Raw genomic sequence first — 20616 nt, 5'->3', positions numbered from 1 at the left:
TGAGGGAGATTGAAGAAAAATGGGGAAAGGAAAGGGAAGCTATGAGAGAGAATAACAACGTCCTGAAATTGGAGTTGGAAAAAATAAAGAATTCACAGGAGATGCAGGGAAACAAAATTAGTGAATTAGAAAAGGTTAAAAAAACACAGGAAAGTAGGATTTCTGAATTGGAAAAGATAAAAAAGTCTCAAGAAAATAGAATTTCTGAATTGGAAAAAGAAAATAATTCTCAAAAAAAAATTAGGGAAATGGAAAAAAATTCAATAGAGAAAAATAATTCATTTAAAAACGAAATTGGGCATTTACAAAAAGAACTAAAAACTGTGAAAGAAGAAAATAACTCCTTAAAAGTCAGGATGGAACAAATAGAAATGAATGATTCACAGAGAACCCAAGAATCAGTCAAACAAAACAAAAAAAATGAGAAGCTGGAGAACAACGTCAAATACTTACTGGGAAAATCTATAGGCCTGGAAAATAGATCTAGGAGAGATAATCTGCGGATTATTGGACTTCCAGAAAACTATGACCAAAAAAAGAGCCTAGATTCTATTTTACAGGAAATTATCAAAGAGAACTGTCCAGAGATAATAGAAACAGAAGGGAAAGTAGATGTGGAAAGAATTCATCGAACTCCTTCTGAAATAGATCCTAAAAAAAGAACACCACGGAATATTGTGGCTAAGCTGCAGAATTACCACACAAAGGAGAAAATCCTGCAAGCAGCTAGAAAAAAACAATTTAAATACCAAGGTGCCACAATAAGGGTCACCCAAGATCTGGCTGCCTCCACATTAAAAGATAGAAGGGCCTGGAACCTGATATTCCGTAAGGCAAAAGATCAAGGACTGCAACCAAGAATGAACTACCCAGCTAAGTTTAGCATCTTTTTCCATGGAAGAAGATGGTCATTCAATGAAACAGAGGAATTCTATATGTTTCTAAGAAAAAAACCAGACTTAAACAAAAAATTTGATCTACATCCACAAGACTGAAGAGAAACAGAAAAAGGTACACAGAACCCTTGAGAACTGTAACTCTGTTGTGGGTATATAAAAAATACTCAAGGATAATTTGATTTTACTGATATAAAAGAAAAAAAGGGGGGTGTAGTAAAGGGAAGGAGGTCGGTTCAGAAAAAGGGGAAGGAGTGATAAAAAGAGGGAAACTACATCCCAGGAAGAGACATACACCATATCTGAGGGAACTTAGTGAGGGGGAGAATCATTGTGTGAATCTTACTCTCATCAGGAGAGGCTCAAAGAGTAAATAATTAACATATTTGTTTTTCAGAAAATTTTCTCTCACCTCATTAAAAGGGGGGAGAGGAAAAGGGAAAAGGAAAAGGAGAATAAGTGAAGGGACTTGGAGGGAGGGGGGAGGGATCCTAAAAAAAAAAAAAAAAAAAAAAGAGGGAGGGTTGCGCGTCACAAGGGGGGTCTGTAAATTAAATATCGGGGAGGGGGATCAGGGGGGTTAGGGAAAAAAGCATAATCTGGGGATAATACGATGGCAGGAAATACAGAATTAGTAATTTTAACTGTAAATGTAAATGGGATGAACGATCCCATCAAATGGAGACAGATAGCAGATTGGATCAAAAAGCAGAACCTTACAATATGTTGCCTACAGGAAACACACTTAAAGCAGGGACATACATACAGAGTAAAGGTAAAAGGTTGGAACAGAGCCTATTATGCTTCAGGTAAAGCCAAAAAAGCAGGGGTAGCTATCCTTATCTCAGATCAAGCAAAAGCAGAATTAGATCTCGTTAAAAAATATAAGGAAGGAAACTATATCCTGCTGAAAGGTAGCATAAATAATGAAGCCATATCAATACTAAACATATATGCACCAAGTGGTATAGCATCTAACTTTCTAAAGGAAAAGTTAAGAGAACTGCAAGAAGAAATAGACAGTAAAACTATAATAGTGGGAGATCTCAACCTTGCACTCTCAGATTTAGACAAATCAAACCGCAAAATAAACAAGAAATAAATTAAAAAAGTAAATAGAACATTAGAAAAACTAGGTATGATAGACCTTTGGAGAAAACTGAATGGCAATAGGAAGGAATATACTTTCTTCTCAGCAGTTCATGGATCCTATACAAAAATTGACCATATATTAGGACATAAAGATCTCAAAATTAAATGTAGGAAGGCAGAAATAATAAATGCCTTCTTCTCAGATCACAATGCAATAAAAGCTACATTCAGTAAAAAGTTAGGGGTAAATAGACCAAAAAGTAATTGGAAACTGAATAATCTCATCTTAAAGAATGACTGGGTGAAAGAGCAAATTATAGAAACAATTAACAATTTCACCCAAGATAATGACAATGATGAGACATCATATCAAAATCTTTGGGATGCAGCTAAAGCAGTAATAAGGGGAAATTTTATATCTTTAGAGTCTTATTTGAAGAAAATTGAGAAAGAGAAGATTAACGAATTGGGCTTACAACTTAAAAGGCTAGAAAAAGACCAAATTATAAACCCCCAACCAAAAATTAAACTCGAAATACAAAAATTAAAAGGAGAAATCAATAAAATTGAAAGTAAAAAAACTATTGAATTAATAAATAAAACCAAGAGTTGGTTTTATGAAAAAGCCAATAAAATAGATAAACCTTTGGTAAATTTGATCAAAAAAAAGAAAGAGGAAAATCAAATTGATAGTCTTACAAATGAAAAGGGGGATCTTTCCACCAATGAAGAGGAAATTAGAGAAATGATAAGGAGTTACTTTGCCCAACTTTATGCCAATAAATTTGATAACTTAAGTGAAATGGATGACTTCCTCCAAAAATATAGGCTCCCTAGATTAACAGAGGAGGAGATAAATTGCTTAAATAGTCCCATTTTAGAAAAAGAAATAGAACAAGCTATTAATCAACTCCCCAGGAAAAAATCCCCAGGGCCAGATGGATTCACATGTGAATTCTACCAAACATTTAAAGAACAATTAGCCCCAATGTTATATAAATTATTTGAAAAAATAGGGGATGAAGGAGTCCTACCAAACTCCTTTTATGACACAGACATGGTACTGATACCTAAACCAGGTAGACCGAAAACTGAGAAAGAAAATTATAGACCAATCTCCTTAATGAATATTGATGCTAAAATCTTAAATAAGATATTAGCAAAAAGACTTCAGAAAATCATCTCCAAGATAATACACTATGATCAAGTAGGATTTATTCCAGGAATGTAGGGTTGGTTTAATATTAGGAAAACTATTAATATAATTGACCATATTAATAATCAAATTAATAAGAACCATATGATCATCTCAATAGATGCAGAAAAAGCATTTGACAAAATCCAACATCCATTCCTACTAAAAACTCTTGAGAGTATAGGAATAAATGGACTATTCCTTAGAATAATCAGGAGCATATATTTAAGACCTTCAGTAAGCATAATATGCAATAGAAATAAACTGCAACCTTTCCCAGTAAGATCAGGAGTGAAGCAAGGTTGCCCACTATCACCATTACTATTCAATATAGTACTAGAAACGCTAGCCTCGGCAATAAGAGCCGAGAAAGAGATTCAAGGAATTAGAGTAGGAAATGAGGAAATTAAACTATCACTTTTTGCAGATGACATGATGGTATACTTAGAGAACCCCAAAGACTCTGCTAAAAAGCTACTAGAAATAATTCAAAATTTCAACAAATTGGCAGAATACAAAATAAATCCACATAAATCCTCGGCATTTTTATATATCACTAACAAAATGCAACAGCAAGAGATACAAAGAGAAATTCCATTCCAAACAAATGTTGAGAGTATAAAATATTTGGGAATCCATCTACCAAAGAAAAGTCAGGAATTATATGAGAAAAATTACAAAACACTTGCCACAAAAATAAAATCAGATTTAAATAATTGGAAAGACATTCAGTGCTCTTGGATAGGCCGAGCAAATATAATAAAGATGACAATACTCCCCAAACTAATCTATTTATTTAGTGCTATACCAATCAGACTCCCAAGAAACTATTTTAATGACCTAGAAAAAATAACAACAAAATTCATATGGAAGAATAAATTTCGAGAATTGCAAGGGAACTAATGAAAAAAAAAAACTCAGAGGAAGGTGGTCTAAGTGTACCTGATCTAAAGCTATATTATATAACAGCAGTCACCAAAACCATTTGGTATTGGCTAAGAAATAGACCGGTAGATCAGTGGAACAGATTAGATACAAAGGACAAAAAAGGGTACATCTATAGCAATCTAATCTTTGACAAACCCAAAGATTCCAACATTAGGGATAAAAATTCATTATTCGGAAAAAACTGTTGGGAAAACTGGAAATTAGTATGGCAGAAATTAGATATGGATCCACACTTAACACCATATACCAAGATAAGATCAAAATGGGTCCATGATTTAGGCATAAAGAGGGAGATAATAAATAGATTAGAGGAACAGAGGATAATCTACCTCTCAGACTTGTGGAGGAGGAAGGAATTTATGACCAGAGGAGAACTAGAGTTCATTATTGATCACAAAATAGAAGATTTTGATTACATCAAACTAAAAAGTTTCTGTACAAATAATACTAATGCAAACAAGATTAGAAGGGAAGTAACAAATTGGGAAAATATTTTTAAAAACAAAGGTTCTGACAAAGGTCTCATTTCCAAAATATATAGAGAACTGACCATAATTTATAAGAAACCGAACCATTCTCCAATTGATAAATGGTCAAAGGATATGAACAGACAATTCTCAGAGGAAGAAATTGAAACTATATCCACTCACATGAAAGAGTGTTCCAAATCACTACTGATCAGAGAAATGCAAATTAAGACCACTCTGAGATACCACTACACACCTGTCAGATTGGCTAAGATGACAGGAACAAATAATGACAAATGTTGGAGGGGATGTGGGGAAATTGGGACACTAATACATTGCTGGTGGAGTTGTGAAAGAATCCAGCCATTCTGGAGAGCAATCTGGAATTATGCCCAAAAAGTTATCAAACTGTGCATACCCTTTGACCCAGCAGCGCTACTACTGGGATTATATCCCAAAGAAATACTAAAGAGCAGAAAGAGACATATATGTGCCAAAATGTTTGTGGCAGCTCTTTTTGTTGTAGCTAGAAACTGGAAGATGAATGGATGTCCATCAGTTGGAGAATGGTTGGGTAAATTGTGGTATATGAAGGTTATGGAATATTATTGCTCGGTAAGAAATGACCAGCAGGAGGAATATAGAGAGGCCTGGAGAGACTTAAACCAACTGATGCTGAGTGAAATGAGCAGAACCAGAAGATCACTGTACACTTCAACAACAATACTGTATGAGGATGTATTCTGATGGAAGTGGAAATCTTCAACATAAAGAAGATCCAACTCACTTCCAGTTGATCAATGATGGACAGAGGTAGCTACACCCAGAGAAGAAACACTGGGAGGGGAATGTAAATTGTTAGCACTAATATCTGTCTGCCCAGGTTGCATGTACCTTCGGATTCTAATGTTTATTGTGCAACAAGAAAATTATATTCACACACATGTATTGTACCTAGACTATATTGTAACACATGTAAAATGTATGGGATTGCCTGTCATCGGCGGGAGGGAATAGAGGGAGGGGGGGTAATTTGGAAAAAAGAATACAAGGGATAATATTATAAAAAAAAAAAAAAAATATATATATATATATATATATATATATATAATAAAAAAATAAAAAATAAAAAAAAGGGGGGGGAGAGGAAAAGGGAAAAGGAAAAGGAAAATAAGTGAAGGGACTTGGAGGGAGGGGGGGAGGGATCCTAAAAAAAAAAAAAAAAAGAGGGAGGGTTGCGCGTCACAAGGGGGGTCTGTAAATTAAATATCAGGGAGGGGGATCAGGGGGGTCAAGGGAAAAAAGCATAATCTGGGGATAATACGATGGCAGGAAATACAGAATTAGTAATTTTAACTGTAAATGTAAATGGGATGAACGATCCCATCAAATGGAGACAGATAGCAGATTGGTTCAAAAAGCAGAACCCTACAATATGTTGTCTACAGGAAACACACTTAAAGCAGGGAGATACATACAGAGTAAAGGTAAAAGGTTGGAACAGAGCCTATTATGCTTCAGGTAAAGCCAAAAAAGCAGGGGTAGCTATCCTTATCTCAGATCAAGCAAAAGCAGAATTAGATCTCGTTAAAAAAGATAAGGAAGGAAACTATATCCTGCTGAAAGGTAGCATAAATAATGAAGCCATATCAATACTAAACATATATGCACCAAGTGGTATAGCATCTAACTTTCTAAAGGAAAAGTTAAGAGAACTGCAAGAAGAATTAGACAGTAAAACTATAATAGTGGGAGATCTCAACCTTGCACTCTCAGATTTAGACAAATCAAACCTCAAAATAAACAAGAAAGAAATTAAAAAAGTAAATAGAACATTAGAAAAAGTAGGTATGATAGACCTTTGGAGAAAACTGAATGGCAATAGAAAGGAATATACTTTCTTCTCAGCAGTTCATGGATCCTATACAAAAAGAGACCATATATTAGGACATAAAGATCTCAAAATTAAATGTAGGAAGGTAGAAATAATAAATGCTTTCTTCTCAGATCACAATGCAATAAAAGCTACATTCAGTAAAAAGTTAGGAGTAAATGGAACAAAAAGTAATTGGAAACTGAATAATCTCATTTTAAAGAATGACTGGGTGAAAGAGCAAATTATAGAAACAATTAACAATTTCACCCAAGATAATGACAATGATGAGACATCATATCAAAATCTTTGGGATGCAGCTAAAGCAGTAATAAGGGGAAATTTTATATCTTTAGAGGCTTATTTGAAGAAAATAGAGAAAGAGAAGATTAACGAATTGGGCTTACAACTTAAAAGGCTAGAAAAAGACCAAATTATAAACCCCCAACCAAAAATTAAACTTGAAATACAAAAATTAAAAGAAATCAATAATATTGAAAGTAAAAAAACTATTGAATTAATAAATAAAACCAAGAGTTGGTTTTATGAAAAAGCCAATAAAATAGATAAACCTTTGGTAAATTTGATCAAAAAAAAAGAAAGAGGAAAATCAAATTGATAGTCTTACAAATGAAAAGGGGGATCTTTCCACCAATGAAGAGGAAATTAGAGAAATAACAAGGAGTTACTTTGCCCAACTTTATGCCAATAAATTTGATAACTTAAGTGAAATGGATGACTTCCTCCAAAAATATAGGCTCCCTAGATTAACAGAGGAGGAGATAAATTGCTTAAATAGTCCCATTTCAGAAAAAGAAATAGAACAAGCTATTAATCAACTCCCCAGGAAAAAATCCCCAGGGCCAGATGGATTCACATGTGAATTCTACCAAACATTTAAAGAACAATTAGCCCCAATGTTATATAAATTATTTGAAAAAATAGGGGATGAAGGAGTCCTACCAAACTCCTTTTATGACACAGACATGGTACTGATACCTAAACCAGGTAGACCGAAAACTGAGAAAGAAAATTATAGACCAATCTCCTTAATGAATATTGATGCTAAAATCTTAAATAAGATATTAGCAAAAAGACTTCAGAAAATCATCTCCAAGATAATACACTATGATCAAGTAGGATTTATTCCAGGAATGTAGGGTTGGTTTAATATTAGGAAAACTATTAATATAATTGACCATATTAATAATCAAATTAATAAGAACCATATGATCATCTCAATAGATGCAGAAAAAGCATTTGACAAAATCCAACATCCATTCCTACTAAAAACTCTTGAGAGTATAGGAATAAATGGACTATTCCTTAGAATAATCAGGAGCATATATTTAAGACCTTCAGTAAGCATAATATGCAATAGAAATAAACTGCAACCTTTCCCAGTAAGATCAGGAGTGAAGCAAGGTTGCCCACTATCACCATTACTATTCAATATAGTACTAGAAACGCTAGCCTCGGCAATAAGAGCCGAGAAAGAGATTCAAGGAATTAGAGTAGGAAATGAGGAAATTAAACTATCACTTTTTGCAGATGACATGATGGTATACTTAGAGAACCCCAAAGACTCTGCTAAAAAGCTACTAGAAATAATTCAAAATTTCAGCAAATTGGCAGGATACAAAATAAATCCACATAAATCCTCGGCATTTTTATATATCACTAACAAAATGCAACAGCAAGAGATACAAAGAGAAATTCCATTCCAAACAAATGTTGAGAGTATAAAGTATTTGGGAATCCATCTACCAAAGAAAAGTCAGGAATTATATTAGAAAAATTACAAAACACTTGCCACAAAAATAAAATCAGATTTAAATAATTGGAAAGACATTCAGTGCTCTTGGATAGGCCGAGCGAATATAATAAAGATGACAATACTCCCCAAACTAATCTATTTATTTAGTGCTATACCAATCAGACTCCCAAGAAACTATTTCAATGACCTAGAAAAAATAACAACAAAATTCATATGGAAGAATAAAAGGTCGAGAATTGCAAGGGAACTAATGAAAAAAAAACTCAGAGGAAGGTGGTCTAAGTGTACCTGATCTAAAGCTATATTATATAGCAGCAGTCACCAAAACCATTTGGTATTGGCTAAGAAATAGACTGGTAGATCAGTGGAACAGTTTAGATACAAAGGACAAAAAAGGATACATATATAGCAACCTAATCTTTGACAAACCCAAAGATTCCAACATTAGGGATAAAAATTCATTATTCGGAAAAAACTGTTGGGAAAACTGGAAATTAGTATGGCAGAAATTAGATATGGATCCACACTTAACACCATATACCAAGATAAGATCAAAATGGGTCCATGATTTAGGCATAAAGAGGGAGATAATAAATAGATTAGAGGAACAGAGGATAATCTACCTCTCAGACTTGTGGAGGAGGAAGGAATTTATGACCAGAGGAGAACTAGAGATCATTATTGATCACAAAATAGAAGATTTTGATTACATCAAACTAAAAGGTTTCTGTACAAATAATACTAATGCAAACAAGATTAGAAGGGAAGTAACAAATTGGGAAAATATTTTTAAAAACAAAGGTTCTGACAAAGGTCTCATTTCCAAAATATATAGAGAACTGACCCTAATTTATAAGAAACTGAACCATTCTCCAATTGATAAATCGTCAAAGATATGAACAGACAATTCTCAGAGGAAGAAATTGAAACTATATCCACTCACATGTAAGAGTGTTCCAAATCACTACTGATCAGAGAAATGCAAATTAAGACAACTCTGAGATACCACTACAAACCTGTCAGATTGGCTAAGATGACAGGAACAAATAATGATGAATGTTGGAGGGGATGTGGGGAAACTGGGACACTAATACATTGCTGGTGGAGTTGCGAAAGAATCCAGCCATTCTGGAGAGCAGTCTGGAATTATGCCCAAAAAGTTATCAAACTGTGCATACCCTTTGACCCAGCAGCGCTACTACTGGGATTATATCCCAAAGAAATACTAAAGAGCGGAAAGAGACATATATGTGCCAAAATGTTTGTGGCAGCTCTTTTTGTTGTAGCTAGAAACTGGAGGATGAATGGATGTCCATCAGTTGGAGAATGGTTGGGTAAATTGTGGCATATGAAGGTTATGGAATATTATTGCTCTGTAAGAAATGACCAGCAGGAAGAATACAGAGAGGCCTGGAGAGACTTAAACCAACTGATGCTGAGTGAAATGAGCAGAACCAGAAGATCACTGTACACTTCAACAACAATACTGTATGAGGATGTATTCTGATGGAAGTGGAAATCTTCAACATAAAGAAGATCCAACTCACTTCCAGTTGATCAGTGATGGACAGAGGTAGCTACACCCAGAGAAGAAACACTGGGAGGGGAATGTAAATTGTTAGCACTAATATTTGTCTGCCCAAGTTGCATGTACCTTCGGATTATAATGTTTATTGTGCAACAAGAAAATGATATTTACACACATGTATTGTACCTAGACTATATTGTAACACATGTAAAATGTATGGGATTGCCTGTCATCGGGGGGAGGGAATAGAGGGAGGGGGGATAATTTGGAAAAATGAATACAAGGGATAATATTATTAAAAAAATATATATATAATAATAAAAAATTAAAAAATAAAAATAAAAATTAATTAAAAAAAAAAAAGAAAATGCTTTTCTTACTTGAATAAGGGCAGCAACCACATACATTTGACATATAATAGGACCGTTTTTCATTCCCTGTGACAAAATTGTCCATTCATATATTTTATAAGGCTCAGCTAGGTTAACCCTGGACACTGAAAAGGCAAATCTCTTCATATCCTCCTTATCTAGAGAGATAGAATAGAAATAACCCTTAATGTCTATAACCCAAAGAGACCATTCTCTAGGCATTTGAGTAGGAGATGGAAGTCCAGGCTGAAGAGTTCCTATAGTTTCCATCTGTTCATTTACTTTTCTTAAATCAGTCAACATCCTCCATTTTCCAGATTTCTCTCTTACAACAAACACAGGGGAATTCCAAGGACTTAGGGAAGATTATAAGTATCCTGGGTCAAGTTGCTCCTGTACTATATCTAATAAGGCCTGAATTTTATGACTAGCTAAGGGGGCACTATTCTATCCACACTGGTGCATCACTTTTCCATTGAATAGAAACAGGTGAGAGTGCTGGCAGGCCTTCAACAGCAGCCCTGCCTAAATACCATTTTCTTGTTGTACATTAAGTATTAGATTCCGAAGGTATAAGTAACCTGGGTAGATATACAGTAGTGCTAACAATTTACATTCACTTCCCAGTGTTCCTTCTCTGGGTGCAGTTATTTCTGTCCATCATTGATCAACTGGAAGTGAGTTGGATCTTCTTTATGTTGAAGATATCCACTTCCATCAGAATATATCTTCATACAGCATTTAATTGTACAGCGATCTTCTGCTTACTCCATTGTAATCCTAATTGTTGTAAGATAACTTTTCCCCACAGGTTGATGGGGATTTTTTCAACTATAAAAGGAGTAAAAACTTCTGTTTCACCTTCAAATGTCCATCTCAAAGGACTTCAGCTGCTATTGACACTCCTACACCAAACATGTAGATGTCTGCCTTAATTTTTGGCCAGTGACTGGGCCCATTGGCACCTCTGAATACTCACTTGTAACTGCTGCAGTCCAGAATAATTCTGAATTCTGCTGCTTGGAGTTAGAATCTGGGCACCCATCACAAGATTGCCTATTAAGATTCTGCATCAGTAAAGTACTACTTCTCCTGGTTGAGAAGTCACACATGATCTACCTGTATTAGTGACTGGGATATTATCTACAGCTTTTGAAGTTTCCTACATCAGTGTATGGATGAATACTGTACACTCAGGAGGTGAAATGGTCAAGCCCATTGTGTCTGGACACAAGGGATACAGGATCAGGAGCTGGAGTGAAATAAATTTCACCTCTCCAGAGGGTACCTCAGTAGTCCTAGCTGCATATAACTCTATTCTCCCCAAATGTAATCCCTTTCTCCCATCAGGTTGCTTCCTGGCTGATTGATTATGTAATCCCTTTTTTCCATCAGATTGCTTCTTCTTGACTGATTGGTCATGTCTGAGTACTGAACTTCTTTCTGAAGGCTCTCTGGGGGTAGCATTATCTGTCATCATGCCTCAAGTATTTTTTGTTTTGGGCCCTGGGGCTTCGCTCCCCAACCCATTTCCCTGAATCAATCTACCTTCTGATGCCTCCGTTGTATTTTGGATATGGGGTTTTGGGTCTTGTTCTCTCACCCTATTTCCTCACTCTGTCTCTATGCCAACACTGAGCTTTCAGATGCCCTACTTTATCACAATGAAAGCATTGACGAGTCTTTCTGGAAGTACCTTGCCAAAAGGGACTCTGTCTTCCCATGTTTGGATCTTGGGAAGTCTGCATCATAGCCTGGCTATATGTATTTGTGCCTACTGTGACACAGTGTCTTATGGTCTCCTCTAAAGGAGCATCCATATATGTAGTGCTAGTATAATTCTTTTACAAACTTCATTAGCATTTTCTTTAGCAAATTGCCTTATCATAATTTCTGTTGCTGCATTTTCAACAATAATTCATAATATGACAGCTGTCTCCAGATGTCCCACAAAATCAGCAAAAGGTTCATTTGGCCCTTTGCTATTTTCTTGAAGGCTTCTCCTCTGTCCTGTTTACCTGGGAGAAAAGCCCATGCTTTGATAGCAGCAGAAGCAGTTTGTTCATATGGTGCTAAGGGGTAATTAATCTGTGCTGAAATGTTTGCATAAGAACCTACACCTGTTAGTTGGTCATAGGTGACTGGAGGATTAACTCCAGTATGATTACTTTGTTGGGCTTGTATCCTACAGAGCTCACTATTTTCAGAAAAACACAAGAAGTTTTGTCCAGGTTCTAAGCATGTTCTTGCTATAGATTTCCAGTCCCTCTGGGTTAAGACTTCATAAGCCAAATTCTGTAATAATATCTTGACATAAGCTGATGTGGCCCCATAAAGAGAGCAAACCTTTTTCAGGTCTTTGAGGATTTCTAAATTTAAAGGAGTGTATCTTCTCCTTTCTTGACCTGAAGAGTTAAGCTGTTCAAACACAAGATACATTTCTATCCCATATCAGCTGAATTCTGTCCTTCCTCTTTAGCTTTCTTTTTCAATCAAGTCATAGGAGGGGGTGATTGCTGGGAGAGAGATGCTGGTAATATCACTTAACCTCCAATTCTTCATCCTCCCTCCCCTTAGGAAGATGAAATTGATAGAGGAGGGTCAAGCTCAGGTGTAGGTGGGCTGTGAATTATTTAAGTTCACCTAACTCCCCATGCCCTCTGGCAAGATTTCCATTAATCTTTCCCTTCTCTTCCTCTTTCTCCTCACACTTCCTCATCTGGCTGTTCTTAAAACTTTTCTTTTTTCTATAACTTGTGAGATTCTTTAAGGCCAATTGTATTAAGTTGTACATATAGAAGGTTTCCTTAGAAATTGAGTCATGACCTTTATCATTGTAATATTTACATAGTTGATCTACTACTAGTTTCCAGTTATCTGCCTCTATTTCTTCTTCCTTGAAGAACCAAAGGGATGTGCATTCCAAAGCATCCAGAAGTCCATCAATCTGCTCCCAAGTTACAATCAAATCTTGTCTCTTTATTAATCTGAATATGCTTTTGGTAGTTCTCCATCTGGGTGTGGTTGGAGGTGGAGGGGGGTCGGGAGAATCTTTTCCTAACATCTTCTCCATTTCAGCTAGAAAATGAGAGTTACTAATTTAGCTATTAAAGTAAATTCCCTATTTGTCTATTAAAATACTCACCCCATTTCCTGGTCACAGGGACTTCTTCAATGAAATTAGTGTCCTTTGTTCACACACTGGGCACCAAAATGTGAAGTCTGGGCTAGCTCCCTGGAGGCCTCAGAATCAAGCAGAATCAGGATGAGCAAAAGTAATTTGCCACTTGAAATTTTTTGTTCATTGCATTCTTTTTCAATTTTACAAATTTTGTTTTTCAGTGAATTTGTGTATTTTTCATATCTCTTTTATGGGGCATTATATATTTTTTCCATTCCTTCTTACAATGATCTCATTTCATTACCCCCATTTTATTCTAACTCTCTTTTAAGATTCTTTATGTAATCTTCCAAGAAAGCCTTATGAAATGACATCTCATATCTCCTTCTGCGGCTTTATCTGGAGTTGCTTTGCTTTTAGGAACCACAGGATTTGAGGTCTGTTTTTTTTATTCTGTCCATAAAAGCTGTCTAGGGTGATAATTCTTTTTTGTGTATTTTTCATTTTTTAAGGCTTGAAGTGTGTTCAATGCAAAGGAGTGACAGCTGCTTTAATTTGCCCTGCAGCAGGTCTGCTTATTGATTTCTGGAGTTAGGGAATGGTGGTGAGGTCCAGTGTTCTTCCAGGGTTCAGTGATTTATAATTTGTCTTTTAAAAAAGGTAAATCTTCCAAACCACCTGCTTACAACCAGGACAGAACAGCCTATGGGGTTCCCAAAAGATTACTAAGTGTGTAGAAGCTGTCACACTATGACTCCTGGCACCAGCTTCTTGCCCTGGTCTCATTATCTAGTGGTCTTGGCTCAGAGACTGTCCCCCTGGTAGTTTGAAACAGATCTGTTCTAAAGTACTTCCAAAGTAACTTCTAGAAATTTTGTGCTCCAAATATTTGTGGATCCTTTGACTAGGAAATCAGTTCAAAGACCTAATGTGCTGTTACTTTGAGAGAAGGTCATAGGTAGTCCCAAAGAGTCGTGTCTGCTCTCTATCATCTTGGCTTCTAATTTCCTCTTCATGATGAAAGTTCTCCCTTATCAAATTTAATGGAATTAATGAGCAAAATGATTGCTAATTATTATACTAATTTCCTCTTCCTTGGTGGAAAGTTCTCTCATTTCATTTTTGAGACTAACAATTTGATTTTCCTCTTTCCTAATCAAATTAACTTTCCAAATTTCCAAATCAAATTAAGATTTATCTGTTTGTTTTGTTTTTTTCATAAAACCAACTTTTAGTTTTATTAATTCGATAGTTTTTTTTAATACTTTCGATTTTATTAAACTCTCCTTTTAAGAATCTCAAGTTTGGTATTTGATTGGCATTTTTAATTTGTTCTTTGTCTGACATTTTTAGTTGCAAGCCCAATTTATTGATCTTCTCTTTATTTTATGCAACTAAGAATTTAGAGATATAAAATTTCCTTTTATTACCACTTTGGCTGTATCTCAAAAATTTTGGTATGTTTCTCATTATTGTTATTCTTTTGGATGAAATTATTGGGTCTATGATTTCTTGTTTCATTCATTCATTCTTTAGGATGAGATTATTTAGCTTCCAATGACTTTTTGGTTTATTTTCCCATGGTTTTTTATTGAATGTAATTTTTATTGCATCATGATCTGTATTAAATACATTTCTGCATATGATTTTGAGGTCTTTGTATCCTAATATATGGTCAATTTTTGTATAGGTTCCACAAACTGCTGAGAAGAAAGTATATTCCTTTCTGTCTCCATTCAATTTTCTTCAAAGATCTCATAACTAACATTTCTAGTATTCTATTTACCTCTTTAACTTCTTATTTATTTTGTGGTTTGATTCATTTAGTTCTGAGACAGCAAGGTTGGGATCTTGCACTATTATAGTTTTGCTGTCTTCTTGCAGTTCTCTTAATTTCTCCTTTAGGAATTTCTAGTCTATACCACTTGTTGCATATATGCTTAGTATTGATATTGCTTCCTTATCTATGGTACACTTTAGCAAATTATAGTTTCCTTTCTTATCTCTTTTAATTTGATCAGTGTTCTTGCTTTTGCTTTATCTGAGGTCAGGATAGCTACCCATACTCTTTATACTTCACCTGAAGTATAATAGATTCTACTCCAGCCTTTTACCTTTACTCTATATGTGTCACTGTGTTTTAAATATTTTTCTTGTAAATAACATATTGTAGGATTATGGCTTTTAATCCAATCTGCAATCTGCTTCCATTTTATGGGAGAGTTCATCACATTCATATTTACAGTTAAAACTACTAATTCTGTATTTCCTGCTATCTTATTAACTCCAAATTATACCTTTCTGTTTCTTATTCCCCTTTCTCTCCTTCCCAGTATTTTACTTATGAGCATGACTTGCCTCATGCAACCCTCTCCTTTTACAGTCCCTTCCCCTTTTTTATGCTTTTCCCCTACTATTTCTGTTTTTCCTTCTATTTAGCCTAATCCTTCTCTTTTCACCTTTCTCCTCCTATTTTTCTATAAGGTGAGAGAAATTTCTTTGTGAAACCAAATATGTCTAAAAATTATTTTTGATTCAAATCTGATGGGAGTAAGAGTCTCATAGTGTTCATCCCCTTCCCTTCTTTTCTTCAATTATAATAGGTAATTTGTCTCTTCATAAGATGTAATTTCTCTCACTTTACCACCACTTTCCTTTGTTTGTTTTTTTTTACAGTATAATCCCTTTTCTACCTCTATTGTCTTTTTTTAATTATTATTAAAATCAAATTATACATGCATTCTCTATGTATACCAATAACAGAAGTACTGTTCTCAAGAGTTCTTTTCTTTTCACGTTTTTATGCTTCTCCTTCTATATTTGGAGGTCAAATTTTTTTGTTTAGCTCTGATCTTTTCATCAGAAATGAATAAAATTCACCTGTTTCATTTTCATTCAATTTACCCTTCTTCCCTGATAGACACTGCTCAGTTTAGCAGGGTAGTTTATTCTTGGCTGCATTCCAAGTTTTTTTTTTGCTTTTCTGAATATTAGATTCCAAACCCTTTGATGCTTTAAAGTGAAAGCTAAGGGTCCTGGGTAATCCTTATTGTGGCTCTTCAGTATTTGAATTGTTTTTTTTTTGTTTGTTTGTTTGTTTTTTTGTTTGTTTTTTTTTTAAGCTGCTTGTAAAAATTTTCCTTGGTCAGATAGTTCTGAAATTTACCCACAATATTCCTTAGAGTTTTAATTTTGGATCTCTTTCAGGAGGTGTTCTGTGAATTCTTTCAATGGTTATTTTACCTCCTGATTCTATTATATTTGGACACTATTCTAGGCTCTTTTTTCATCATGGGTTTTCAGTCCAAAAATTCTTAGATTCTCTCTCCTAGATCTATTTTCCAGATCAGTTATTTTCCTAAGTAGGTATTTTACGTTTTCTAATTTTTTTCATTTTTTGGTTTTATTTGACTAATTCTTGATGTCTTATTGAGTCATTCATTTACATTTGTTCAGTTCTGATATTTAGTGAATTATTTTCTTCACTTTTTTTTTACTTTTTTGTATTTGTCGAATTGAATTTTTAAAGGAATTGTTTTATTTTATGGATTTTTTTTCTATTTCTCAAATTGTTTTTTAAGGAGTTGTTTTCTTTTTCCATGTTGTCAACTCTATTTTTAAATGAATTTTATGCTTCCATTTCACTGTCTATTTTGTAGCAAATTTTGTTCAGATAATTTCTGTTTTCTTTTTCAAGCCTTTTTGTAAAGTTCTCATTTCCTTTCCCCATTTTTCTTCCAGTTCTCTTTTTAGATCTTTTCCAATTTCTTCTAGGAATGCCGTGTGGACCCTTTGTGGCTTCATCTGGAGATGGTCTGCTTTTATTCTCCTCAGGGTTTGAAATGTCTCACTATTAAAACCTATCTCTGCTTAGAGTTTTTGTTTGTTTGTTTGTTTTTTGCTTTTTTATTCATTTTTTTTAGAGTCGAGATCTATTTTAAGGGGAAGGGAGATTGTCCAAGCTTCCTTTACAAGCAGAAGAAGCTGCACTTAGTTCATGCAAACTCAGTCTTGATGCTGGGTGGTTGTGGCTATGTCCTGTGAAATTCTTGCATTTCAGTATTCACTATTTAACTTTTGTGTTTGTGTTGGGTGTTTTATAAGTTCTCTGCTGATCAGGACAGAGTAGCCAACAATGCTATAGTTTCCTCCCCATATATTTTCCAGCCTGCTTACCTGCACTACCCCGAGTCTGCACTGCCTGCACTCCATTTCTATGATTTGCCTGCCTCCCTCTGCACCTGATTGAAACAGACCTTTTCTGGGGATCTTCAAAATCATTTTCTCCTGGAAATTTGTTACACTCCCAATAATTGTGAGTTTTTCCAGTCCAGAACTAATTTAGAGGCTGGATTTTAAAATTAGTTTTTGGGTCATTGGAAAAGGTCACAAAGAAATAAATATCCTCTCCACCATCTTGGCTTCACCCCTTGTCATTCACTTTTGAAGAAGAAATTGAAAACCTATCTGCAGATAATGTGTTCTCAATTGTTAAAGGAAGGCAGTATTTTTTGGTGCCTCTATCTTCAGAGCCTTCCATGCATGTGGTAAATAGGGGTTTTAAATACTTTTGAATTGAGTGCCTGTAGTGAACTTTTTGTCAGTGGTCATAGGTTGCATAGACCATCTTCCTTTTTTAACCCATAAAGATGCTTGTTTACACTCAAAAGTGCAGTTTAGTGATCAAGAAATAATATTTCTGTGGGGAAAACAAAAACGGTTCTAATTCAATTTTACGTTCTTGTGAATTAAGACTTTTTAGTTACAACAATCCATGAGGTGAGAGGGAAAAACACTCTATCCATTTCTGAAAAAAAATCATGGGCAGACTGGTTAATTCACTGGGTATTGTTCATTTCTATTATTGGTATAGAACTTCTATTTTTTCAAGAGTTTCAAAAGCAGAAATTCCTTACCTTCCATTGAGACAAGCCTTAAGTCTTGGCAAATACAAAAGTGGTAGTTAGCAGGTGTTATTCACAGTTTATAAGTAGCCTGGGTAGTTAAGAAGTCAACTAGGTGTTTGTCACCAAAATTAAATCAGAGATAAGTGTTCAAGAAAGAAGTCATATTCTTCACATTTCCTGACAACATACCAATACTGCTGACTTGATCAAGCATCTCAGTGCAGCCCAAAAAAGGGCACTAGAAATGTCAGTTAGAAAAAATTAGGTAGTTTATTAAGTCACCTTATATATGTGTGCGTATGTGTTTGTATGCATATGTATACACACATAAGCACACTTGTATATATGCACATTTATATTTCCTCATTATTCTCAAAATGTCCTCCATCTTTTCCTATGCCACATAATAGACTAAACATAGCTCTATGGCTTGGTAGGTTAGTGGCCTGCTGTAGAACACTTAAAATTTTATTTCACTTGGACTGGCTATTAATATTATAACTACTTAGGGGTGGAGCCAAGATGGCAGAGAAGCTAGATGGAACTTTCTAAGCTCTCTACCTTTCTACCAAGTATTCAATTCAGCCTCAAAAACAGCGCTTGACTGGTAAAACCCACAAAAATTGGAAGTAAACAATTTACCAGCAGAAGAGAATCTGGAATATCACCAAAAAAGATTTGTCCTGAGTGGCGGGAGCAGAGCAGGGCAGAGCAGGGAGAGAAACGGGAACAGGGTAGCATCTATAGTTGGAAGGTTTACACAGAGCTCTCTGCTGTAGCCTGACTGCTTTGCTTTGGTGGCAGAGTAGGGGACCCAGCAGAGAAGTTGGAGCCTGGGGTAGTGCGTATGTTGAAGGATGCCAAAGCCGGAGAGGCTCTGGCTGCGCCCACCCAGGACCGGAAGTGACCTAGCACAGACCATAACACAGCTCTTTGTGGCATTCGGCAGCGAGGGGCTCATGGGGGGCAGTCACACACAGCAGGGGCACAACCCAGGGCAGCCTTTCATCTGTATAGTGAGGGCCTCACCAGAGGTAGTGGAATTTCCCCAGCCTGACTGCACTCCCTCAGGCAGGGACACTTCCAGTACAGTTAGGAATAGGACGATTGCAAATACTCAAAGTGAGCATTTGTGGGGGAGCAGTGATACCTTTGCTCCTTAACCATTAGCCCCAAGGTGTTCACTAATCTTCACAATGGGGCTCCTAGCAGGGTACTTATACAGCCCATCGCATGATATTCCAGGCCTAGTCACTTCAAAGATGAATACCAGAGGACTTGGCTCTCAGCTAAAGAACTGTATTTCAGTTTCTGAACTTTCAGCTAGCAGTCCTTTTGGAAACCATGATATTCTTCGGGGAGGTTTTTCTTGTGTGAAAAATGAACTTTTGCCTAGTCATCCTCTTGAATTATCAGAAAAAAATTTCCAGCTCAATAAAGATAAAATGAATTTTTCCACACTGAGAAATATCCAAGGCCTATATTCTCCCCTGAAGTTACAGATGGAATTCAAAGCAGTGCATCAGGTCCAGTGTCTTCCCTTCAGAGCTCAAACCTCTCCCTGGATATTTTGAGGGGTACTAATGAGAGTATTGGATTTGAAGATATTCTTAATGATCCATCGCAAAGTGAAATAATGGGAGAACCACACATGATGGTGGAATACAAACTTGGTTTACTGTAAGAGAAATATGTTGCCAGTGAAAATTGAGAAACAGCATCCTGTTTATAATTGTCTTTTTGTGATTGTTTGGTGTGTAACATTAAAAGTACTAATATTTACATTAAAAAAGCCCAGGGGCTTGTGGGAATTACTTACAACCAATGAGCTTGCTTCTCCTAGAATTCCTAAGGTGTAAACTCCCTTTAAAGGGAGTACCATAATACATGCTAGAAGTATGTAACAAATAACATGATCAAATAATCATAAATTGAGAATTTATAAATGTCCATAAGTCCATTGTCCATTAGTCTCATCTTGTATTAGGAAATCCAATGATCCTGCTGGTTTTTAAATTTCTTTAACAGTCTTCTTATCAGCCACGCTCTTTCAGTGTCAGATATTTCTTAGATCTTCTCCTTTGTTTTGAGGTTTTTCTCTTGTTCTGTCTCACTCCAGGTGCTTGTTGCCACCTATCTGTTTCCTTCTTCATCTTTTTTCCTTCTGTCTGTTAAAATACAAGCAAACCCTCTCTCCCAGGAAGCCAACCTATCTAATTTCCTTCTATTTACCACTTTTTAAATCTCTTCTCATCATCTGGCAATTACATTGGAGTTGTTTGCACTGGACACAGCCCTATTGGTTAAAAAGGCCTGTATTCTCCCCAAGTGTAATCTATTTTTGCAATCTGATTGCCTTTTGGCTGACTTATCAGATAATCCCTTTCTGCCATGTGATTGCATTTCTGCTGGCTGATCAAATCAGAGTCCTGACCTTCTAA

The 20616-nt window shown here is 35.5% G+C and overlaps 2 pseudogenes; both read left to right on the top strand.

The window, feature by feature from the left end:
* Positions 1-17513, top strand: part of LOC141550409 (heat shock cognate 71 kDa protein-like) — a 34125-nt pseudogene extending 16612 nt beyond the window's left edge.
* Positions 17514-19430: 1917 nt separating this feature from the next.
* On the top strand, positions 19431-19967 carry LOC141554950 (proteasome maturation protein pseudogene; annotated as a pseudogene).
* Positions 19968-20616: the final 649 nt, after the last annotated feature.

Source organism: Sminthopsis crassicaudata, chromosome 1 (assembly GCF_048593235.1).
Source record: "Sminthopsis crassicaudata isolate SCR6 chromosome 1, ASM4859323v1, whole genome shotgun sequence".
NCBI classification, from domain to species: Eukaryota; Metazoa; Chordata; class Mammalia; order Dasyuromorphia; family Dasyuridae; genus Sminthopsis; species Sminthopsis crassicaudata.
This window is presented reverse-complemented; position numbering and strand designations above follow the sequence as displayed.